This window comes from Apteryx rowi, unplaced genomic scaffold, assembly GCF_003343035.1.
Source record: "Apteryx rowi isolate R43461 unplaced genomic scaffold, aptRow1 scaffold_406, whole genome shotgun sequence".
NCBI lineage: Eukaryota > Metazoa > Chordata > Aves > Apterygiformes > Apterygidae > Apteryx > Apteryx rowi.
The window spans coordinates 622,757-647,975 of NW_020450588.1; the positions used below are offsets into that span (position 1 = coordinate 622,757).

At 42.3% G+C, this 25,219-nt stretch overlaps 1 protein-coding gene across 2 annotated transcripts in view; it reads left to right on the forward strand.

Annotated features, from left to right (window-relative positions):
* MAP3K13 (mitogen-activated protein kinase kinase kinase 13) overlaps positions 1-25,219 on the forward strand; it is an 80,836-nt gene that overhangs the window by 12,332 nt on the left and 43,285 nt on the right. The window contains exon 3 of one of the 2 annotated variants that reach the window (XM_026075545.1): positions 16,046-16,191. The exons of the other annotated variant lie outside the window; for it this stretch is intronic. The gene's annotated coding sequence lies outside the window, so the exon portion shown is untranslated. The remainder of the gene's footprint in view (positions 1-16,045; positions 16,192-25,219) is intronic. 2 annotated transcript variants of the gene reach the window in all.

Genomic DNA, 25,219 nt, shown 5'->3' on the forward strand with positions numbered 1-25,219 from the left:
CAGCAAAACAGTTAGTACTGGTTCTTGTCATGATCAGGGACAGCGTCGTGGTTTGCCAGATGGCCTGCAAGCCAGATCTGGTCTGTGCTCTGGTCACATCCCTTCTGCAGGACAGGACACCAGTGGACATGCTGCTCTGGTCTCCTGTGGAAACACCAGAGCCCACTGTGCTTTGAGCTGTTACTGGAGCGGGGGGTGGTCAGAGCTCAGGGCTGCCTTGCTGCTGTTAGGGGCAGCTGGCTCCTGCGTGTAGGGTTTTAGGTCTGGAGATCTGAGCTGTGCTCCTCAGGCAGCTGTTGTAGCCCAAGGGTGGCTGAGTAATGATATGCTGCTGTCTCGTTGAAGAGATTTGCAGCTCATGCAGAGGGACCAGGCACTTCAAATATTTCTTCAAATATTCAAATATTGGATGTTCCTTTGCTGTTACTGGTATTTTCTCCAGGGCATTGGTTATCCCCTTCTGCCAAGGGAATCTCTTCCTACCRTCTCCAGAGATGCTTAAAGAAGTCCAGCTAATTAAGGAGGTATCTCTGCCCCCCCCCCCCCAACTTACCATTTTCAAGGCAAAGCAGCTGCCACGTGATGCTGAGATCTGAAGAATTTCATGTTGTAAACTGAAAGTGCCATGGCAGCAATTCAGCTGTGGCACAAGTAGTGGAAGCAGCCTAGGACATAACAGCAGGTTTCCTAGAAAGTCAGTCAGACTCATCCCCACATTGAGTTTATAGCTTTTGTCCAAGTTACTGCTGTGAATTTTACAGCTTGCTTGGTAGATATACACATAAACTTATTTTGGATATTTCATTTGCTGTGTTGGAAATGATTTGTTTTGCTTTGACCAGTGAAATATTATCGCTGGGGACTAATAGGATTCATTCGATGTCAAAGGAAGCCGTCCTATCAGTGTCAGTCTAAGGCGTGCTGTCCTTAAACGTTTTGTGCAACCGCTTCGCTTTAAATGGCTTTCCGTGAGCAAACCTTTGGGAATCCCTGATCCGGTTCCTCACTGTGCCAAGAGGGGTCTGCAGGCCTGTTTAGGCAGAGAATGAGTGTTGGGACTAAAGGCTGCAGCATGCCTTTCTGTTATTAAGATCTGCTATTAAGAAGAACAGTTTTGGTAAGCAGAGTGTGTTAAGCTGTCGTTTAGTTAAGGCAATAAACTGTAAAAACCTTTTAACACATGGGAGGGGAAAAAGGAGGTATCACTTCAGATACTTTTGTTGTTTCCAACTTCCTGAGTGTAACAATTTTATTCTTATGGTATGTTTTTCCTAAATCTTAAATATTTTTACATTACGTGGATAAATTTTAAAAAAGTTGGTTACATAATCATGTGTTAGGGTTAGGTACATGAGAATGAAAGAGGTACAGCATTCAACTCATTGTATATTTTCCAGCTAGCGTTATTTAAGGGCCTGCGTGATATCTTATCAAATAAGATGATATTGTTTCTCAAGCACACTGCACTGGCCATCTTGAAATAGAATTACCTTTCCATTACACTTGCATGCTTGCTCAGCATGCCCAAGTAAAGGGTAAGTTTAATAGGACTGCTACGGCCCACAATAAACTGGTGCTTTTGTTTATTTAGCACCTGACTTGGTCTCCGTTCTGCAGTGCCTAAGTGTTGCACTATTAGTTATTTTGAAACAGCTATGTTTTGCAAGGTGCTCARCTCTTCTGTCCAGACTCATGTTACCACAATTTATTCTTCCTTGCAATCTAAACCCTGTCTGTGAGTTGATGTATCTGTTTAATCTTGGTCAAAGTGGAGCTCTGATTTAATCTTTTAATTTAAACAGCTTTGATGAAAGCAGCCAGGTTATGCTGAAGTCACATTTGATGCTAATAAATAGAGTCAGTTTATCCAYCTTCCGTTCGTTCTTAAGCTGCAGTGAAAGGGGAATAAGCTAAATTTTCTGGTTGTTCTTCATGCCTTTTTGTCCAGTGTAGGAAAAAATTAAGCTATATTGACCTTTCTCTGGCGTGTGCTGTCAGTGAAGATGAGGGCGGCGAAAGACCTTTTCAAAATAAATGAAGTAGGTAATGGTCTTTTTAAAATTGATATTAATATGCTACTTTATCGCTCCAGTTAAAGTCACAGCCTCTGAAGGAAAATGCAGGCAATCTCAGCTGCTATTCCATCTACCACCATGTATTACTTGGTTTTGGATTTTTGTTCTGATCTTTGAAACGCTCTCTGTCACAGAGGCTTTGAGTAGCGGCTCTGAGTGATTGCAGTACATCTTATGGCAGGCTTTTTACTGCCCTTCACCTATAATATACTTTTACCTCCAGTAAATTGGCTGTACTGAATCTGAGCAGGGTTAGCTAGAATCGAGAGTGCTGGGGTCTTGGACGTAACCTTGTCAGTGATATACGTCCATAGATCAAAAAAAGGGTTTGCAGTAAACTAGAGGATTTTGAGATTTTAACACTGTGTATGCCTTTGCGAGTATTGCTGTGTACCTCTTGGAGAGAGGATCGTAATTCTCCATGAAAACGGAGAGGAATGAGGTCTTCCATAAACACTGCTAGACATAATACTGCYGAGTGTCAGAGGAAGAAAAATTGCCTGCTGATCCAGTGGATGTGCCAATGTTTTTTATTATATAGTTGATAATGGCAAGGAAAACGGGGCAGAGCTTTAGCTGCAAGTCGTCTGTGTTTAAGCTGCGCTGGCCTTGTCGTCTTCATCACAGGAAGGGCTATGAATTCGTTCTGCCAGGGTTGCGCTGAAGACGAGAAGGTGAGTTTGACAGCTTGTGGTGCCGGGTACTATCCCGTTCATTCATCTGCCTGCAAACTTTAATCCTGCGGCTGGCAGCTGCCTGAAGTGCTCTTCTGTCCCTGTGCTAATTTTGGGGGGGGGGGGGAATTAGGGGACATGCAGATAAATCAAATGGATTGTGCATTTGCACTGTCCACTTTAGCTGTAACTCATGAAGTGAAACCCGAGCGTTTGTTGTTCCCCATGCAAAAACTAATTGCGAGTGTGCTGCGACTTTGTAGCTTTTCTGCTGGGTTTGAAGAACTGAGCTGTACGGTTTTAGGTTGATTGTGTTTACTCCTTAGATGACGGTGAAGAAAGGGATGGCTTAAGACTGTTTGCTTGACAAAATATTGTAGCAGTAGCAGAGGGTATTTGTTCTCAGTCCATTTAATTCCAGGTCTAACACAACTCCTAACCTACTTAGGCTTTGGTGCATTCTTGCTTCTCTACTGCCTATTTCCTGGACTTGTGCTTGCTCCCGTATCCAAAAGCGTGGTTATACTGATATCTTTACTTGCTCTACCATTTATTGGTATCAGCCTTCAGTTAGCTCTCTTTATTTCCAGCATCAGGTTGGGCACGATGCGGACAACAAAATGAGCTGGTGCTTAATTCCTTGCCTGTGAAGGGGGAAGCATTGCACACTGAGAATCTGAACAGTGTAACTTAGTGGTGAGCTCGAATCATGGCTGTTTGTCCCACATATGGACTCTAGGAAATTGAAACCAGCCCTGGTTTTGCCTGTCAGAAGGGTTATGCTTACAAAACTTAGCTGATGTGACTCGAAGAAAAGGCTTTTCTGGATGCACTTTTCTTCTAGAAAGTAATAATATGTTTATCTAGCATGCTGCTGCTTGCAGTTAATGATTGGCAGTTTATGGGTAGTGCCATCTGAAAAATGCGAGTGATTTGCTTTCTCACAGTATAGAAAAGAAAGCTTAAGTGTGTTGCTTCAGCGCTAGAAATGACAAAGCACCATAATGGAGTAAGAACGTATGCTATTACGGGCTTTCATTTTGTTTTTACTCCGAAAAGAGCTCGTATCTTCAGTGGTACCCATTCTGTAGCTGGAAAACTGCTGCTGTTATAGACGAGTTGAACAAAATTCATAGTCTCTGTTATGAAAAAGGGGATTGCAGGGAATCACTTTGCATCCCTCTAAAAAAATAAAAATGTGTGGGTGCAATGGTGTTGGGCACTGGATGGTGCAAAGAGAAGGTCCACGTTTGAGAAGAGCAGGGCTGTTGGTTGTGTCCTGGCCCGCTTGCATCTTGGTGAGTATACTCTGCCAGTTAAACATCCCTTGCGTTTTTGGTTGGATGTTCTAGCCTAGATTAAAACAAATGGGGGAGAGTGGCAGTGTATTCATGATTTGAAAGTCAGGCCTTTTAGTTCCACGCCTAAACTGGTGGATAGTATTCTGCATTTTATAAGCATGCAATATTTACTAAGATTTCTGTTCTAAGGTATTATAAATGCTTCAGCATATTCCTTAAATAGCTGAAATTAATATCTTGCCTAAGAAATAACTACACTTTAGTGTTGGATAGAAATTTAACTTCTTAGAACTTCTTGGAAAGAATATTGTTAAATAAAGTTTGTATGTCATGTATAGCAATGAACAGATTTTTTTTTTTTTTAACACTGAAGTATTTGTATGCAAAAAGGAAGTACCTATCTGTAGCAGTAAATGCAATTGCTATAGATGCTTCCAGTAAAAATGGTCAATTTTTTAAAAACATGAATTTAAGGGAGTATTAAAATGATTGCCTGGGGCTTCAGTATGACTTCTCAGTGCTCTGGATGGTTATTACAGAATACCCTCACTGCTAGGAGAGAGGAGCCCAGAATAATTTTCCTTGTCCCAATTAAGTCAAGAACTATTAGAGCAGTGGTAGTAAGGTTTCGACAAGAGGGGGAAAAAGGGCGAGGGAAGTGTCAGCTCTCACTCTTGCACAAAYGTACCAGAACTCAGGATTGGAGAAGTGTAAGTAGTAGTTACTGGTGGAAATAGAAAATAGACTAATGTTGCCAAAGCGTGCAAGTGGTTTAGGAATGAGTTTCAATCTTTTCCTCGTGCTAAAAAAAAAAAAAAAGTTTGGAGTTAAAATAGGAAATGAGCAAAGCAGCTTCTTGTTCTTCTCCTGCCATGTCTTGGGATATCTGACTATGATACCGCAGTAGAAGTAACATTTGTGAGCAGCACGCTCAAGGAGCAGGAGCTTAGGAGGTGGGCTGGTTTGTGTGCAAGGTATCCGTAACCTTCTCTCTGCAACACCCTGTGGGGATTTCCTGGGAGGTTTTCAAAAACAGAGTTTCTAGGCTCTTTTTGAAGTGAGAGTGATGCCCAGAAGGAATGAAACGATGTATTATAGAAGGTCAGGTGTTAGTCAAAACAGTCCAGTGTGAGGCTGTGCATGAGAAGGTTGTGTGCTCTGCGACCATTGTGCTTCCTGGCTGTTAGCCTTCAAGTCCAAGAAGTTAACAGTCAGCCGGCTGCCTGTTAGAAGAAATGGGTCTCTTCTCTACAGGAATGGGTATTTTGCTTTGCAAGGAACTCAGCATCACGTTTGAGGATTTATCTGCAGGAACCGCTATTGATAGTGGTGTATCTTTAGTCTCCCGTCAGCAATCTGGTTGATATTTGAAGCTACGAATTTGAAAAATGACTATTTCAAATTCTGGCATGACTTCATGGCTGACACTTGTCTCTTACCCCGACCAACTGTTGATGTGTCAGGATCCACACAAAAAGGGTCCAGGAAGCAGGAGCCGTCTTCAAAAGCCACCCTGCCTCGTTCCATGTCCCAGTGATTCCCTTTGACAAATGGATTTTGAATGTAATAGTCCTGGGCAACTCATTTATTGTCAGTGCTGTCCTACCTTAGCATATATGAGGGATCTTCTGTGTGACACGCTTACCGAAACAAAAAGACTCACAGGTGTGTTCAGGCTTGCAGGAGAAATTACACCAAGGCGTAGGGAAGGGACTTCCACTGCGTGTGTTTCCTCAGGCTGAATTTATGGTATGTCTGGAGCCTAAGGAAGCTGCTCTCGCACTTGGGTGGGCATATAACTCTCCTGCACTCCCTGGTGAATGTTTTTCAGCAACAGGATTAGTTTTTTGTAGTTCTCAAAGTAAAATACATGTGCTCCTCTGCAGCTGAGATTCATTACATGTCCAACACATTGCCTTTTGAACTATCCAAAGCAACAAGGTTATTTCTGTGATGCCTCCCAGTGATGTACATGGGAAGGAAGAATTTGTATCTTCCCCTGTGTAAGCAACAGGTCGATCAAAGGCATACCCCAAGGGGGGAACAAACCTGAGTGGTAAGTGTTCTCCTCTTCTCAGCTGGCTCCTCTAATTGTCCTTCACATCGTCTTAGATGATTATATTCACAAAAAACAACCTATTAAAAAATCCTATCTGTATTGGGCACCTACCATCTATACTCCAAGCCTTATTCTGTGCCTATATCTTGATTGCCTTTTTTACCTTGGGCACTTGGCAGGAGGGGAAAAAAGTCACATCTTTCTGATTGCTTCATGTTTCAAAGATGTTTTTTACGAGAGAGAATTTTTTCTGAGCTTCATTCAACCTCTGAGCTGGAATTCAGTCTATCTGGGAACCATGTGAGATCAAGGTGATTGCCTGAAGCAGGAGACTACATACTGAAGCTGAGATAGCAAAAATGTTGATATCAAAGGCCTTCTGCTCTTGCTGTCCTCCTTTTCAGTCTTAAAGTTTACCAGGTTACAAATGCAGCTTGTGATCTTCCTGTGTAATGGCTAGCAGTTCTTCGGCAGATGAAAAGGACGGTTTCTCAAGGGTTGTTTCATATTTCTATTCCAGACAGAAATCTCCTGCATGAACCTCAGTGAAGCCTTCAAAAGACATACTGAGTTGCCGCCTTTCTGGATGTTTTTTTTTACCACCTTCTTGGTCTTCGTAGTGTCTGTCAGCTCAGCTAGGGACAGTCAGCAAATCGGGCTGTGTTATACATTTCGGTATGAGCTTTCCTTGGGAGAAAATAGAGCTGAGTTTCAAATAGTGGTCATGCTGAAGGTGCTTTGATTTGCATTTAGGCCTGTTAACTGGTTTATTTGGTTTTGGTGCTTTTTTTCCTGCAAGTACGCTTTGGTCTGGAATAAAATTGTTCTAGATACATCTAGAACTTTGGTTTAAGATCCATCTGTGTAATAAAGCATTCAGCTTTACCCAACAGATTATGAAAGAGCAGGCTAGGGAAAAACAGAAAATTTAAAACAGGGCTTTGCTTAAATTCCCACTGCTTGTCCAGCATGCTAGTATATGTCCAGATAAAGGCTGTGCATGTTCAGGTTTCAGTTTGAACAGGCTCACAATCTTTAATCTTTGAAATACAATGTAAACTTGTACAGCAAGTATGCTGCTAAATTTAAGATCCATCCTAACAAACAGGAATCGGTGTTTGTAAGTGAACTTTTGGCTCCTTGTTGGCAAATTTGAAGCATCTTGTGTGTTTGGTGTGGGAACAAAGTTGAGCAGTAAGCAGCAGTAATGTGGAAAAAACCCTTTATATCCTTGAGTGTCCCTAAAATGGGAAGGAGACCAGAACCTCCCCCTCCTTTTAAAGTCAAATAAGAAAAATAATTAGTTTGGAATATACCTCAAGAATGTYTTAAACCAGCAGGAATTCAGTTTTGAGGGAGTCTCTGTAACAAAGATTTTCCAGACAGCTGGTGAAAGTGTGCTATCACCCCACCACGCTGGAAGTGGAGTAGTATTGGTTCCTGATAGATGCGCCTGGAGAATGTGCTGTAAATACCTGCAAAATATCTTTTGCTTTTTAAGCAGGTGAAATTGTTTTCTTCTTCTAAACTTAAAGATTAATATAATTAATAAACTGGGACTTGCCTAACTATGGCATTGACTGCAGTCTACTAAGTGGAAGGAGATGAAACTCATGTAGCAAGAAAACAAGTAACTCGAGCTATTCTAGACAGTCTTAAGGTCAGCAATCACTTTAAAGAACGTCCCAGTTTGTAACTGTGCATCTTGCTGTGTCACGAGCCGGCTGCTCTATCTCTTCCATCCCATACCTGGGTGGCAGTGATGTCCACTGTGAAGAGTGCTTTGTCATTGGAAATGTGCACGGTGTCTTTGTGGTCGCGTGTCCCTAACCTGTGTTGAGCACTGAGTCTGGACTGGGGAGCTGTGCTCAGAGGAGCACCGATTCTGCTGCTCACTGCTGTGAGGAGCAGTATTGCTCGTCAGTCAGTCTTGCAGTGAGGATCCATGCAGACGTACTCAAAGGAAAGGGGATAATGTTGCTTCTTAAGGGTGTTTTAGTTGATGGAGTCCCCACAACCTGTTGTCCATTCCTCCTCTTCTGCACTGTGGTTAGACGAGGATGCTAGAGTTATGCAGGAACTTGGCTGTGTCTTTTGGGCTCTTTGTACTTTGCATTAGGTGTTTGCACAACACTGCAAACAGCACGTGCCTCATCTAAACTGCTGAAAGATCATAGCTTCTRACGGATTATTCTTTGTTTTTTCACAACCCGGGAGAGAAGAAAACTACTTGTCAGACCTGCTTCTTAAACTCATGAGCACTTTCTAAGATATACTCCTGACCATGAGGATGGTGCAGAATAAGAGACTACTACTGTGTGTGTTTTAAAACCTGCTCATACTTCGTAAAAGGGAAACCTTGTAYTCATTGATGAATTTGTTGTGTGGAAGATCTCCAGAGGCTGGACAGATTTCAATAGGCTCAGTAGCATTTGTAGTTTTTTAATTTCCAGCTTGCCAACATGTTCAGCTTCATGAGGCTCTCAGATTGAGAGTAAGAAAAGCTAAGCCAAAGCCTTTCCTGCTCTTATTTTGATACATGCTTGTCCAGTCAGTACTTGGAGATAGCTGGCCTGGGCTAACAAATAATTCTAATAAAATAAAGTTATGCTGCTGGGGTGAAATCTGGGTCTAATTGAAGTCATTTGGAACTTTGCCATTGATTTCAATGAAGTCAGGATTTCTCTTTAGGGTTGGAGACAAGGAGGCTGCCTAGATATGCTTGTGGAGGTGGCAGAAGAAAGTTGTATGAATTTAGGCAAGTGGACTCAGAAGCAGGAAAATGAGAATTAAGTTGGAGAGATGGCAAAGATATAAATAGGGAAGGAAAGTGGGCTCCCCTCTGAAGGCAGAGGGGAAAGAAGCAGATAATGGTTCAGGGGAGATGAAGAGCAGGAGGGAGAAGAAAAATGGAAGTGGAGATCTCCAAAAAGGTCATGGAATGCATTGGGGGTAGGGGGCGAGTGTTTGTTTGTTTATTCTTAAGAAAAGCTTGCATTTTAGAGAGTAAGAAAAAGTTAATTGGCAACTTTTTCCCCCCACAAAATTATTTAACCAATCTGAGCCTGCTGTTTAGAGTGGGATGGGAGTAATTCAAGGAAATGGTAGGGAAGGGACGATCCTTTTATTTGCAAGGGAAATGGCACAGAGAAAACAAGAGTCGCTCTTTTATGGGAAGTGTTGCAAGAGTTCCAGGTGAGTCCCTTTTCTGTTCCCAGGGCTCTGTGGTTTCGTTTTCTTTGTATTGCCACATGTATCTTCGTTCTCTGGTTCTACAGTTTCACTGTTTTCTTAGCTGGCAACATGCTGCCCTTAAGAGATTTGCAGCACTCGCTGTTCTCCAAGGTGCGGTTCAATAACTGTTGTTCTCTGGTGATGTTATTCCCAGTGTCTTTTTGGACTGTCCAAGTTGTGAAATTGAGGCAACTTCTTTAGAGCTCCGTTTATGTATTTTGCTAGCGCTTGTGCTGCTGCGTTGTGTAGTAGTGAAGGGAAGAGAGTCGAGTAGGTTTTTGCTGGTTTGTGCATACTGTATCTGCAGCGCTGGGTTTAAAGAGTCTCACTGCTCCTTTTTTATTTTTATACTTATGTTTTCACTTTGTGTCATCTAGAAATCAAGGCAGCAATATGCAGTTCAACAATGCAAGAACTATGCTTACTACGAATCTCCTGTTTTGCACAAATTAAACGTTTGTGGGGCCAGAGACTCCTCGCTGCTCTATCTTGAGTCTTTCCGCCTCCTACAGCGTGAAGTTGTGTCTTTGCACTTTGACACAGCTCCTGCAAAGAATGCAGTGAAACTATCCTCTGTTGGCTCCTCTCCTCTCCAGCCCATCTGTTCTTTGTGTGTCCAGCTTGTTTTTCCCTTAACCACAGCTTATGGGGAGAAGTTGTCATGATAAGTAATACTCCCTGCGAGTTGGAAGGGAAGATTTCACCCCAACCCGATGGGCATAGATCTGGCCTCAGTTATTTGTACCTTTCTCTGCTTTGAGCAGTCTGTAACAAGGTGGTGTAATTGGGTAGGAACTTCTTATTCCTCAAATGAGATAGCCTGCAGCATTCTGGGTTGGTACTTACTGGCACTGTAAGCTATGTTGACTGGCTTGGTTCTGCAGGGAGCATTTAGGTACCTTCAGAGGCTTGTGTCTGGTCTGCCGGCTGCTCTGTGGTCTGCAGCTTGGAGTGAGAACTGGGCAATGGTTCTGTTTCTCAGGCACCCTGCTAACTTCTGCAGAAGAGAGAGTTGTCCTTGAGCCTAGTCAGGGACTTTTACAGGAACTGAGGCATGTTGCAAATGCTCAGTCTTCCATGCAAAAGCATGGTCTACTTCTTTGATTTACCTTTTTTTAGCTCAAAACAGTGCTGCATGGATGCTTGAAAACCCACGCTCCTAAAATAGATTGAGTAGAACAAGCACTTCACTGATGACTGTTCTTCAGGAGAGAAGAGAGAGAGAAGGTAATAATGAACAGATGGCAGGTATTAGTCATATCATTTAATATATCTGAAGAACTCAGATACTATGGGTACAAAGGTGCTGGAGGAACTTAGAAGAGATGAGTCCTCCTAATCAACCGGAGTGGATGTTAGAGTTGCATAGCATGCAGACATAAGGGACCTGAGAAGACGAGAGGACCTGTAGCCGAATGAGCTGTGTCAAGATGAGTATGCTCACAGAGGTTCAGCAAAGCCCTGAGCAGATCCCAAGCTTGCTTCTATCTGCTCAGTTTGCAAAGCCATCTCTCTTCTACATTTGACATGTCCCGCAGAGCAGAGCATCGCTGCTTGGAGCTCCCATGCTTATAACACAGCCACCTGTGTAGAAGGGCTAGTACAAAGGTCCGATACCCCAGAAATAAATGAATTTTTCCAATTTCAATATCAGTTTGAGTTATTCTAGCTTTTAGCGTAGTGAATGCCATACAGCAGCTGCTTGATCTTTTCACATCGTAGCTCGACTGCCAGTGGGCACCTTGCAGTCCAATTTAGCTGGCTCAGCGTCCCCTCAGTTCCTGAGGTCGCCTGTATCTACGCATTGGCTTTGGACCAGTTGGCAGCAAGCTCATAGGAAAGCCTCTGAGATGCTGCTGCCTGCTGATTTGCTGGGAACACATCTTGTAAATGAATTATAAAATATGTACAGCCATTTTTACATTAGTGGCTTCCAGCAAACTTGACACCGCAAAACGAGGAGGCCGCTGAAGTTCCTGCCGAAGCATAGTGGGAGAACTGCGTTGTTTCCAGTTGCTCCCTCTGACTGCGTTGGTTGTATCATAATTTGCTTTCAAGCCAGCCTGTTCAAAGGCATCGTGGCTGTGGGCTCGCTAAGGCAAAGTGCACACGTGGGCTCATTCGTCTCCCGTGTGCAGAGAAGGGGTTGTCAGAAATCCCAGCCCGCTCTGACCTTGATTTGAAAAATCTTCAGGGGCTGAATATGCCATCTCCTCCTGCTTTTCTTTTGTTTCACTTTTTTGGCGTTTGTTTATGAAGGGAGCTACTCTCTTGGAGATGCTCCTGATCTCTGCGTAAGCCAGCACCGCGTAGGCCTGGAATTACAAGTACCGTTTGGATGGCGCCTTACGTCTTCGGGTTTTAGCTTTCTCCAAGCCTGCAGTGAACGTATCTGAGTGAGTAAACCACCTTCTCTGCTGTGGACCCTGCTGATGCATCAGGGGTTAAGCTAGGCTTTGTTTATTAATGTTGATACTTAAATTGAGCCAGAACACTTGGAGAATGTGACAGCGGACAGGGCAGCAGGCAGTAAACACCATTAAACGACGATACTGTTCAATATTTGCTGTTAATTGAGAGAGGCAGCAGCTGCTGGTATGCAGCTTCAGCCAGGATGAATTAGTAATGAGCCGGTAACTCAGGGTGTTTTGTGTTTCCCCTGTTTTACAGTTGCATCAGCCTTTTGCAGTTCCGGAGTTTGTTTGGGATAGAAATCAAAGGCACCCCCAACAAAACCAAAAACTGGTTAAATTTGAGAAATGATACTGCCCCTCTAAGGTAGAAGGAATAGTTTGGCTAAGATTTTGTGATATGGTCTATATAGTGTAAGGTATTTAGTGCGTTAGCCGATATGTTGAAACCACCCTAAAATCCACACAAAACTGGACAAAGTCAATAGAAAAACCCACAGGAATTTAAGTGGAAATCATAGCAGGCCTTAAATTGAGGGGTTTCATGCTGTTTTGGTTTTGTAGTCAGCTGTCATGGAGCTCTGGTGCCAAAGTGATAAATTTGGCAACAGTAATAAAATTGCCTTGTATTTAGGAATCAGCCTTAAGGAGTTGGGTTAGTCTTCCCACCTTGTGTGCGGCAGAGGGTGGGAATGCAGCTGGCAAAGCAATCTCCTGTGAAAGAAAGCATTTTTGTGGCTTCTGAAGCCCTTTTCAGCTATGGCTTCTTTTTACCAGAGTTTTGGTTTAACCTTTGTGGCGCTGCAGGTGTTGGAGCATGAGGCTTGTTCCTGCAGGGCCCCAGCCTAGCAGGAGGGAGAAGCCAGCTGGAAAACTTCCCTGTGCTTCCTTTGTGCTTTGGCTAGGCAAATATGTTGAGGCCAACCTTTGAAAACTTGCTGATAAGCTGTTATCAGCCCACAATTGAAATAACAACCCCTCCCACCCTGCTGAGTTGGGACAGGAGGCTTCGCCACCTGGGTACCGCACGAGAAGGCTGCGTTAGGCYGGGCAGAGCCGCCGGCCTGGGGACAAAGTTCCCTCTCCGAAGAAATCAACTGCAGCCGCCGGTGTCGTGCTGTTTGTGCGGCCTTCCCCGTGAGTAGGTATTTTGCACAAAATGCTTTGAGCTAGACGTGATCACGTGCACGCGGAGCCACGTTGCGGGGTTTAGCAGCATCCTTAAGATCGGCAGTCGGACGCAGGAAACGAATCGGAGCTCGGCCRCGAACAATGCCAACGGTCCCATTGATTCCAGCACAGCCGGGCTTTCACCACGAGCGGRGGAATTTCGAAGCAAATAATGTTCTGTTTGTTCAGTTCTTTTAAACAAAATGCATCTGCGGGGGATAGCGTTCGAATGCAAACGCTCCGGATTCTGCTGGTATTTGGTTAGGAGGAGGAACACTAGGCTGAAGGGATTCCTTGGGTCTAGGATAACTAACTGTGTTTTTTTTTTTTAATTAATTATTATTATTATTTTTTTTTAARGAGGGGAAAAATCCAGTCAGCAATAGTTTTGTGACTCTGTTACCAATTTGTATGATTTTTTTGTATTACGCACTTTTGGTTTTTGTATTTGTTCTATCCACACTAACAATTTTTATCAAGGGGGTAAGTGGATTTATGCCTTTTTAAGAGTTTAGATCCATGAGGCAGAGTGCAGTTTATATACTGGCTTATATATGCGTAAAATCTTTCAGGTTGAACCTGGGAGGCAAAATATTAAAAGCCGATAGAAGGCTATAAAAGACCACGGTAAATGGAAGCGTCTAAACTGATCTGCTGGTAAAAGTGCTTCGGCCCCAGAAGGCTCTTCTCATCTAGGCTACCGGCAAGTCTTGTCTTGCTTAYGGGTTAGGAAAAGGTGTTTTAAACTCTGTCCTAGAAGGCTGTATTTTTCATTTGAAATTCAATAATTTATTTCAGTGGCAGGCTGCCAGCTTCGGGCATCTACAGCCTGATGGTTTTTAAGAGCATCTCTTCCATTTAGTCTGCTGTTTTCTGTGTATGTGAATTATGTGTGTTTAAAACTACAGTGAGATCAACGATGGTCTCTCCTTTCTAATGGCTTTTTTGAGTCTCTCAAGTCTGTGTTGTTTTGTCTGTAGTATCTTATAGAGTACTTACTTTTTTTTGGTCAAAGAAAATAAACCTTGGGAGTGTGTGTGTATATAAATATATATCTATAATATATTAATTTGCACATCATTCTTGTCTTAAAACAGACATAAAAATCATAATCACTGGTTTTCTGGATTTTTTGTTTGTTTATTGACTTAAAAACAGAACCACCAAAGAAATACCTTGTGAATAACAACAAACGTTTACATTTGTGAACATAACATAGGTATGAACCCTGAAATTCATCCCATAAGCCTGTTGAGACATGATGCTCTCCATGCAGATTTGCTCTGGCCTTCTCATTTTCCAGTTCAGAARTCGTTAAAGCAGCCTTCCACGGCCCTGACTTTAACTGCTTAATGAACGTTGTTCTCAGCAGCTGCGGTATGCACTCAACGTGGCAATTAGTGAAATAAATTATATACTTATATAACCTATTTCTTGTTTTTTTGCTAGGTGTTTGACGTGGTCTGTAACAGGGCACATATACACTCACGCGCCTTGGAGCGGTTAAGGGTTAGCGCTTTGAATTTGGATGCTGCGTCTCACTCGTTTGGTTTGTGCCCTTTCCCTGTGCCGTGCTCGGGACTCGAGCACCTGGCCAGCGCGCTGGCGGCCACCTCCGTGACGTGACCGCGTGTGCCCTGGACTCCGCCGGAGTAAAGCTCACGCTCACGGGCAGCTGTTCTGTACAGCAGAGCTTTGCTGGCCGGCGTCTGATTCGGGGACTTGCTCATGCAAGGGGCAACAAAACTCGCGTTGTTGTCGGTGAAAGATCAGCAAATGCTTGCTGAGTTGAGGGATCAGCTGGGAATTTATGCTGCAGGACTTGTGTTACATGCCAATTGGTAGTTGTTTTTTTTTTTTTTTTTAAGGCATATTCCACAGAAATTATTCAGTTTCCAAAACTTTTAACTGTTTTTTCTCAAATACAAGCTGTTGTTATAAATCTCCAATTATCATGTTTCCTACAGARCTTCTGAAATAATACTGGAAGTTCATCTGGAGTTAAATCCAAATATGCAGTTTTGGCATGGGAGGGGAATACATGATGCTTACTCCTACTTCTGCAAAAGATTAGGAACATGCTGTGCTTGACGGACTTTGGGAGCGGTCTTGGTATCGGCCGAGTTGTGTGTGGTGCATAAAACGAAGCAGATGGTGCCTATGTTTTTGCAAGGCGATAGCCATCTACCTCTTGTTTTCTAAAGCCTCTTAATTCTGGGAAGGCAGTTGTTTTGGCATTACTGAGTCCCTTTTTCAGTGCTGCAGTAGTTGTGTTGTCTGTGATGATCCATGGATGTAAGGAAAATGATGTTTGCAGATAGAGCTCTTACCTCTTGAAGACCAGCTAGTTCAGTCTTTGCGTTGCAGGGGAGCATCGGTCATTYGTGTAATTTCAAGGTGTTGTGAAAATGTTCTGTTTAGTTTTATAAATAATTGGGATAAGTCTTGCAGCCTTTTGGATTCTGTGGTGTGGGAAGAAGATGCAGGAGGCTCAGGATTGAAAGGCTCAAATAACCCTTGTTGTCTCTATGCTTGTAGGTGTGACAGCAAGAGGATTAATGGTATTGTGAACTGTGTGTGTGTTGGAAGACTGTAATGCCTTATATACTTTTCCTAATACTTAAAATAAAAAGAAATAATGTGAAGTGTAGGAATAAAACTAAGTGAAAAAGTTCATTTATAGATTATCTTGAAAAATATTTTTTCTAAAATCTAATCCAGGATGGTGTATTTTTAAAATATGGAAAGCTATAAGCCCTTTTATTGGAGCTACTTGCTTACTTTTGATTAAAAAAGAAAATACCAGTAAAAGGATTGTAGAGTTTATATGCCTGTGCTAAGAAAGGATGTGCTAAATGAGCCAAGAGGTCTTTTTCTACTCCCAGCTTCCATATTTCTTTTCAAAAGTGCACGTTTTCCATTGCATTTAAATGTGTGTGTAACACTGGGATGTGCTGATGGGATGCTTTGAGAGTCATTTGTCTGTATGGTTCCCATCTGAAATGGTCCTTCTGGCATTAGATTCTCCTGCTGTTATGTTTCAAATGGATCTCAAGGACATTTATTCAACTCTATTTTTGTTTAATGGGATTCTGAGTTTTCTCATTACTGCTCTTTCTAGAGAGAAGTCGTCAGTGCTGGACTGTCTTAAACGTTACTCGTGGTGCAACTTCAGAGAGCAGCTTGATTTATCTCACTTGAAGAGGAGGCATATGTGCAGGAAGGCGAGAGGACATGGGCTTTCAGTGCGTCTGGAAAAATGATCAGGTATCAGCAATCGTTTGTCTTTTAACTGTAGTAACTAGTTAGACACTTGAGGAGATGTGAAACCATAAAGCCCTCACTYCTGCAATTTTCCTTAAATTTTAGATATTCTTTCCCTTTAAAAGGCAGGGATGAAGTAAATTTACCTGTTGATTTATATCGTGTTCGTAGCTGTTTCATGGCTAAACTTGCTCACTTGCAGTAGCCCAGTTGCAGGACACCTAACGGGGGTCCAGTTCAGATGCAGTTCCTGAGTGAGTAGATAGGGACAAGTGCTAAAGGGGTGTTTGCATGGAGTATGAGTTGAATTTAATCTGATAGTGTTCAGATTTTTCAAATATTAACTTGAMGTCTCAAAGCATTTGAATTTGTTGATTCAGATGTATTGATGTTACGAGGGGATAACTTTGATAAATTAATTTTCCATTACTATGGAATTACTATTTCCATTACTATAAATACTCTTTTGTTGTACTTAACTCTGGTAATGGGCTGCTTTTTGGAGAATACAGATTTCGTCACAGGACTCCAGGCTATTTTAAACTTGGTAGAGATACCAGTGAAGCTCCGGCCAACAGAGAATAGTAGTTCATTTTGAAATCTGAGCATGTTATAGGGTAAATAACATCAGAGCTATATGTCTTTAGCTAAATGTTTGTTCTCAAGCAACTGCTCGTCTTTTATAAAATCCTAAGYAGTGTCAAACTTTACTACTGGAGATAACCCCTCTGCCATGGGATTTGGATTTGCTGGCTCACTTGTTGCCGATTCTGGGTCTGCTGTTCGGTGCCGTAGGTGGTGCAGAGCTGCTGCATCTCYGGTGTCCTGCCTGCAGTGCTTCCATGCGGCAAACCTCCAGTGCGATCGGGAGCTCTATTTGGGAAGCTCGTGGCCCACTTTGTGATAAGGTGGGGGGCTCATTTAAAAAGTGGCTTGGCACTTCTGCCAAGGCAGGCAGCACTCGTGCATTTTGTCCTTTGTTCACAGCTGTGCCGTCYCTGAGACGACAGAGCCTGGATCACGGAGGAGGTGGCTGCTGTCTTGGGAGGCAACCGGGTTCTGCTCAGGGAGAGGCCGAGCGTGGCAGGGGAGGAAGGAGCGAGAGACGCAGTAGGCAGCCAGGAGCCGGCAGCTCGCGCGGGGAGGCTAAGGCAATACCGACGGCCCTCGGGGAGGGGGGTGAGAGAACTTCCTAGGGACCAGGCAGCACCGCAGAGCTTCCTGCAATTCAGACGCTGAGGCGCTAAGTAGAAGCCTGGAAGCAAGGCRCAGTAAGCAGGGGAGGTGGCGTGTAAGCCCTTCCCATTTCTAGTCTGCCTGACTTGGTCTCTTTAAGTTTCCTCTATTTAAAGTGTCCTAGTTCTAGGAAAATCTGTGTTTTCTGAGTTAGAAAGCCTTCCGGGTGTCTTCAGGGAGCCCACTGTAAGGCAAAGGTCTTGCATATGCCTCACAAGGACAATCCTGTTGACTGACTGCAATTTCATTTTCTGAGGAGCGACCAACCATGCAGAAACACCTTTGGACACCATAAAGAGATCACTTAGGACACAGTGTTGGAAGCTTTAAGATGACAGTGGCGAGACCTTTTAATTTCATACGTTATTGGTACTTTGAGCTTTGAAATTCAGCCTGCCTGTCTTCCTATTAAAAATGGTGCGTTTCTAGCACAAGTTAAGCTTGATGCTGCCGATCCCGGAATGATTCTTTCTTCTGCATTGTGTGAGGGGTTAGACTAAATGGTTGGATAGTTCCTTTAGTCTTCAAGCTTATTTTGCTTGCTCTCTGTCTGCAAAGGGAGTCTTTGTGATCTGCTTTCACTTCTGAAGTTTGAAATAAATGGCAGGAGGCTTCTTTCTTTGTGTCTCCTGTTCTCTAATCTCCTAATGCGTATGTGTGAGCCTGTGACATTTTCTGTGATGTATATTGCCTTTGATGGTAGCAGGTTACTTAATGTATTTTGGGTATTGCTATTCCTAAGGATAGGTCATGCTTTGAATGTGTCACATATGCAGTTTTTTAGCTTAACCATATCTGTTCTCTGTTTTTGCAAAGTAAAATGGTAAAACTTGTRCATCACCAAACAATGCTTTGTTGGTGTGCAAGCACTCGGGTAGAATTGATATTTACTTTTAAAGTGGGAAATGCTTGATTATATATTTGTGTGCATGGTTTTCAGACTACTTCTCTTTTGCTTTTGTAATTAGTGTCAAGAATATACTCTTTCTGTTTGACTTCTGCTAGTCAGCTTCAAAACAGTTTTTGAAAGCACATACAATTATTAATTTCTGAGAAGTTGCATTAGTAAAATATTTTCACTGTATTTTTATTTAAGAAGGATATCTATTTGACATTCTGCATTGCATGCATATATCTATGCAAAGAACTGAAAAGGAGCAAATTGTATCATTCTGTGATCTTCTGGGCATTAAGTTTAGAGGAATATTTTTCTGAAAGTTTCCTTTTGTTTTTTGTTGTCTGTGCAGAAGCTAGCTGAAAAATCACTTGCCTGTGTCTCTCTATTTGTAAAATTACCTAAACAGTTTTCTTCAGGTAGTAAATGGGTATGTGCAGAATGCAAGAAAACATTTAGTTGCTTCTCGCAAGGAGACTGAAAATGATTTTGTCCTTTTTCTTTGTTTGTATGATCTTTTTCATAAGGATATACTTCAGGCAGAGAAAGCTGCRGATAGTAAGTTTGGGGAGGTAACTGAGCACCCTGTTTGTAGGATTGCAGGAAGACAAGAGGTGGAGTTGCATTTTGGGATTTGTTTGTTAACAGGTTTGTTAATACCTGTTCTGTGAGGAGTGGTTGGGTGCCTTAGCAGCAGAGCAGCCATATGTTTAGATTCTAGCTAGCTTTATATTATGGATGGTAATTAAGGTGAAGTATTTTGCTGAGGAATTAACTTCTCCTTTGATTTGAACATGGTATCATCTCAATGAAGGCAATTAGTTGCATGAACTCCCCTGTCCTTGCTTCATCAATGACAGTTCATCAGCTGCTTCATCAACTTTGCTTCTTCTTATTTATCTCATTTTTTCAGTTAATAGTCAAGGCTCTCTGGAATGCTATATATAATATAATGTAATAGAGGTGGCTTTAGGGCACAGAAGCACYGCTTGTAAGGGGGTTTATGATCTTTTGCAGATTGCGTGTCATCTGGGGATCAAGTGAATCAGGCAAGTTCAATCTAATCATATAGTCTGTCTTTGTCTTTTTTTTTCCCCCCCTCTTTCACTGTATTATATCTTTATGAAGAGGATGCATGTACTTTCTGCAAGCCTTGCCTGATGGCTAAATGGGAAATTGGAGTTGGAGCATGCTCGCATCTCTCAGCTTGAAGGGAAGGTGCAGGCACCTGTTTTTACACTGCTTCTCCTTGTGCAAAACTATGGGTTTCATACACTCTTATGAAAGATTTGTCCTAGGAGGTCCCAGGTTACTGCTACAGCTAACACATATTTGAACATGGCTGTCACTCTTTCTCTCTTAATGATGACTTGTATTTACCAACATGGTGCTTATTTTTCTCTGGATAGGCAAAATCCTGTGCAATACAAAATGGGTGCCTGGGTTTAGTTGCAGTATTAGGACATTGGCTGGCTATTCTGTGCCCCCTTGTTGAAGGCCATTTAATTTCTGGCTGTCCTTTAAGGACAGCTCTACGACTTAATTTGAAAAGCAAGTATTCAAAACACCCTGCAGCATCTCCTGAGAAAGTCCAGCTTGRGGCTGCCTTCCGCGTGATATTGCAGTTGTCCAGCATAGTGCTTTAATAAGAAGCAAGATTGCCGCTGCTAACAAGTTTAACGCTCTTAATCTGAATATTCTGAACCAAAATTCCATTAAAYGTAATGACTGTAACTGTTTAAAGTGTTGTCATTACTCTTCATAAAATGAGTAGTTCTGTGTTGTGGTTCCTTAGACAGATCAGGAGGATTGAATCCTAGGACCTGCATTTAGCAGCAGTGGAAAAGGAAGAAATGTTTTGGGGAGGAAAGAGAATCAAATAGAAGCACAGAGCTCCAAAGAGGAGGCGACTGGTACCTTCATGAGTGGTGCTAGACTTAGCAGAGCCTGAGATGAAGATACTGAGCAGAGCTTATTTCTCTTAAGAATATTTACATAGGGCTGATCCACTGTTCTTGAAGAAACTGCATCACAGTACTATAGGGAACTGTTAAAATACTAAAAATAGTGCCTTATTCTGGCAGTTTCTGATTTCTAAATGCTTGACTTCTCAGTGGGCTTTCAGCACTACTTGTAGCTTTAGATAGAAATCTGGATTATATTTCTCAAAGAGGTAGTACAGCTGGTAGCATGGGTAGGAAGATTTAATCCAATGAGACCTCATACTGCAAAAGATCAGATTAATTTTTTAACTTCTGGTCTTGCTACAAAGCTTTCAGTTCTTCAATATCTTCATAGGAAAAAAAAAGAGCTGAAACATTCCAAAAAATCATTTTGACCCTCTGCCTCAAAGCGGCATCGCTATTGCTAGGCAATTTTTGGGAGAGGATTTTTTTTTTCTCTACCCTCTGATATATGAAGCAACATGACTTCTTTAGGCTAGTGCTTCACTGTATTTACCTTTTAGAAGATTTCTCCTGCTGGCTTAAGTRAATTTCTCTTGTTGCAGTTGAAGTCCATTACTCCTTCTGTTCACCATGGATGTGGAGGGGAGGTTTTCTTTCTCTTTGCAGAAACCGTTTCTATATTTAAGGACCCTTATCATATCTCCTTTCAATATTATCTTCTCTTTTTACTTTTTCAGACTGAGCAACCTCTATTAGTTCACTCTACCCTTGTAGCTCATATTAACCCTTTGGCTTTTCTTGTAGTTCTGCCATGGATTTTCCCTTTCTCTTATATGTGGGCAGATCAGTGCCTTTTTGTAGGAGTAACATAAATCATAGTACTTTCCTTTCCAGCTAGCATGAATAGTGAGGGTTCACTGTCATGGTCTCCCATTTCTTTCTAGCAGTGTTTTGCAGGCTCCTAGCAGGGGAGAGGAAAAGTGACTGCATCTGCTGTGGGAAGCTCAGTCAGCATTACAGGAACCTTTTGCAATATTTCTCATGGCTGGCAGTTCTATCAGTGCTAATTGTTGATATGGAAGACTTTATTTTGGAATGCTTTCTTGGAGGAACATTATTTTGTGGCTGTTTTCCCTGAACAGATAGCTTTTTTTTCCTCACAGGGCCTCTGCTAAAGATTTTTGCAAATGGCTTCAAGGGGGAAAAAAACCAGAAGATGAACACATTTCTTCTCTTTACTGGTGTTACTCTACTCCTGACGATCTGTATTTAGAGTGACTTCCTGTTTGTTCATCCTCTCCTTGATAACTTTCCAACCTGTTGACTGCTTTCAACCACATCTGATAAAGGGATAGAGGTTTTAAGATAATGAAATTCCTACAGATTTTGTGCAAACAGATGGGCAGCTCAGAGAGAGTTAAATGCAAGTGCCCTTACATGGGACCCCTGACCAAGGGAAAGGTTGTGGCCTGAGTCCATGTAGTTTCAGGTAGCGGCAAATTCTCCAGAGAGAATTTGAGGTTGAGGTCTCCCAAAGACCTCAACGGCTTTGCCAGCCACAAGAAGGGTGGTGTCTAGGTGCATGCTCTGCTTCACGTGTCTGCTCTGTGCTTCTTGCCAGCTGGCCAAGACAACCAGAAATCTGGAAAGAACGTTGTTCTACTGCTGCTGAAGCTGCTGTTTAGGACAGCAGTGAAACAGGTTGTGACCTTGCTCACGTAGCCGTGTTTTCTTTCCTGCTGGAGTTGTAGTGCTTTTCCTGATGTCTGAGGAACTGGGCCTTCTTCCTCCAGGAAGATAAAAATCAGCAGGGGGATTCTTTTGAATTTCCCAGCCGCACGTTTCCCCCAGCCTCATCAGCGCGTGCTCTTGATATGTAGTGGCATGCCTTTCTGCTAAAGCTGCACAGACTTTTATCATGCTCAGGACCTGGAARGCAAGGCTCATCTGAAAAGAGTAGGCTCACTGGAAAAAACATTCAGAGAGTCCTTAAATAAGCATTCATGCCAGCCTCAGGCTCAGACAGAGGAAGACACAATACTTTTTGTATCTTCATTGTCTTTTATTCCTTTTTTGTTTGGTGGTTGCTTTTTGTTTTTTGTTCCTAGAGTGTTGCTAAAAGCGGTACAAGGCTAAAGCACATTTCTATATACTCCTACGTACTCCTGCCATCATACTTTGCTGAACATGCTTGATCTAAAGACCAGGTAGTAGCTGTATGAAGGATGGTTTTGCTTTAAGAAGCCTCACGTCTATAACAGAAACTGGTAGCACTTTCATTTAAAGGCTGTGCAGTGGTGGTGTGAGTGGTGGTATGAGCTGGAAGCTGTGGTGGTTCAGCAGCCTCCACAAGGAAAAGGGAGATGCTCAAGGGCTGCGATCACTGTGGCTGTCTTGTTGTAAACAGACCCCCTTACTAAACAGAGCTTGTAATTTAGGGCCTCCAACTCAAATCACAGCTTGCTGGGTTAGCCTGTTCGTGTGATGTTGCCCATGTCCCACTTCTGGGATTTTTCTCTGTTCTCCAGCCATTTTTTCCTTTGGTCAAACTCCAGGTGGCTGTTTGAAATATGTTCTTACATGTTCTTTGGGCACTCGCCATGGGTACCAGGTACTTTGAAAAAGTCTCCAGGTCACACAGAGGACTTCTGGGGGATGTTGGTGTAAGCTGGTTTTTGAAAGAAATGTAAACTTTCTAGAAGAGCCAGTTGCCTCGTTCTGCAGGACTTCCACAGGGAAGTAAGCCTGGGATGGCACCTCCGTTCTGGTGCTCTCATCGTGGCCTTCTGGGCCCCGGCTCTTGGCTCCAGTCCTGTCAAATTCCAGTTCCATTCACCTGCCTTTGCAAGCAGGACTTCTCAAAATCTCAGATCTGGGGAGAGTCTGGTTAAAAACCTGGAGATTGCTGAGATCTTCTGATGCTTTGAGTATGACCTCCTTCYTTCCTGTCACCCACTGCTGAAGATTAGGGCATTTGGAAGAGGGCTGTATGCCTACGGGGTTGGAAAAGTGAATCAAAGGCTTCGCAGATTTTAGAACTTCGGAATATAATGTCTCTTTAGCCATCTTACCTCTGCAAATATTTACCTTCTGTTAGAGAATCATTTGTTCCTTCACTTTCCCTATATATTCCTCCATGTAGAAAGCTTTCACAGTGAGGTCCCTCTTGAACCTCAAAGTCTGCAGAATGGTTTTATAAACAGCCTCATGGACATACAATCATGAAATTACCCTTTCAGTCGCTTTCATTTCTCTTCAAATTTTTGACTTTTTGGCAGAATACACTGCAGAAGTGTTACGGATTTGCTTTGTTCTTATGCGCTTTCCTTTGTGTCTATTACTGGCCAGGACACTGAGATGAATGGTCCTTCTGCAGCAGACCAAAAAGCCCGTTCTTTTCAGTCAAAGTTTGTATTAGGATTTTGGCCCAAGATCAGTGTCAAAGTGCCAGGCCTATAAATAGCAAACTTATGCTATTTCTTGAATATTGGCATAATGTTGTTATCCTCAGTCTTGTGCAGTTTCGGTAGTTTTCCAGTTTATTAAAATTGAAGGTCACTGGGTCGAAGAACTTGTTAAATGATTATTTTAGGACTGGGCTCAAATTAATAGTACATGCCAACTTGAAATGTTATGCCTAGCAGATGCTGTATAACATTCTTATTAGTTGCTAATTGGCTYCAAAATACTTAATTATCCTGTCTTTCAAATATGGCGAAAAGATATTTTTTGACTACTTCTGTCTTTCCTTTTGTACCATGATTACTAGTTTTGCCTGCTGTGTCCCCTAATGGTCTAGTTACTTGGTTATAGTATGTATTACTCTTACATCCTTTTAGAAATCCTGCTATCTTTGAACTTGTCACTAGCACTTGTATCTTCCCTTATGAATTTTCTGTTTTTTATACCTTACACCCTTGTCCTCCTTCTTTAATTTGTTATAAATGTCTGTCTTTAACTTCTGTCTTTACTACTGAACTAAACTCAAGCATAGAATCATATTTGGGCACCTTCATAAAGAATTACCTAGTTTGGCTGGTGTTTTTGTCTGAATGAGAGGGGCAGAATAATTTCTCTTTCTAATGGTGATCAACTTTAAAAAGTTAGCTCTCTTGATGCATCAATGGTGGGTATGTAATGTGTGTTATTTTAAAACCMAAACCAAAAAAAMTCTGTAAATGGTTGCAGCTGTTCTGTTTTCCAATGCTGCTGTTGGCTACCAATATGATCTTGTAAACAGCTATCAATTTTAGGCCAATGATTGCTTTTTCTTTTTCATGGTGAGTTCAAGTGGTTATTTGCATTGAGTTCAGTATGCTTGTTTTTGAAAATTTTAACCCTTATCTTCTGAAAAGAATTTTCCTTTCTAATTTTCTCCATTTTTACTAGTTCTTCAGCGATGTGTCTCCTTCTCTTCCAGTTCCTGCTTGTTATTGTGTTGTTCTTCCCTTCTAGTTCATAATCTTAACCCGTCTTGTTCTGGGTAAGAAAGTAACTTACCATTTTTGTTTGTGTTTTGGAGATGCCGTGGAAATCTGTTGGTTTTGTAACATGATGGTGAGGTCAGCTGAAAAGCCAAGCATTGTGCTCTGGAGAGGAAGGACAAGCAGGAGTTCAGACCAGGTCCTCTGAACTAGGGAACCACATGCTTTTGGAGCTTGGGGTTTGGCATGAGGTGATCCCTCTGAAGAGATGTCTTCACTGAGCCTTCACCCCTCCTTCTCCCTGGCATGCAGTAGCCCTCAGTCTTGTAGGAACTGCATTATCTGGGTGGAAATCTCATTATTTGGTTCTTGAAACTTTTGGCTTTAAAGAATAGATATTTCTTCATCGCATTTTCTCACCAGAAGTTGAACCTGAAAGTAGGTAACAAGGAGTTTGCATTAGTTTGCATTTTGCCAGGCCAGCTCTGTAAAGCTCAAGTCCAAAATCAAAGCTCAAGTTCTCTTGGCTGCAGTTGAATTCAAAGCATACTAATGTGTTCATATAATGT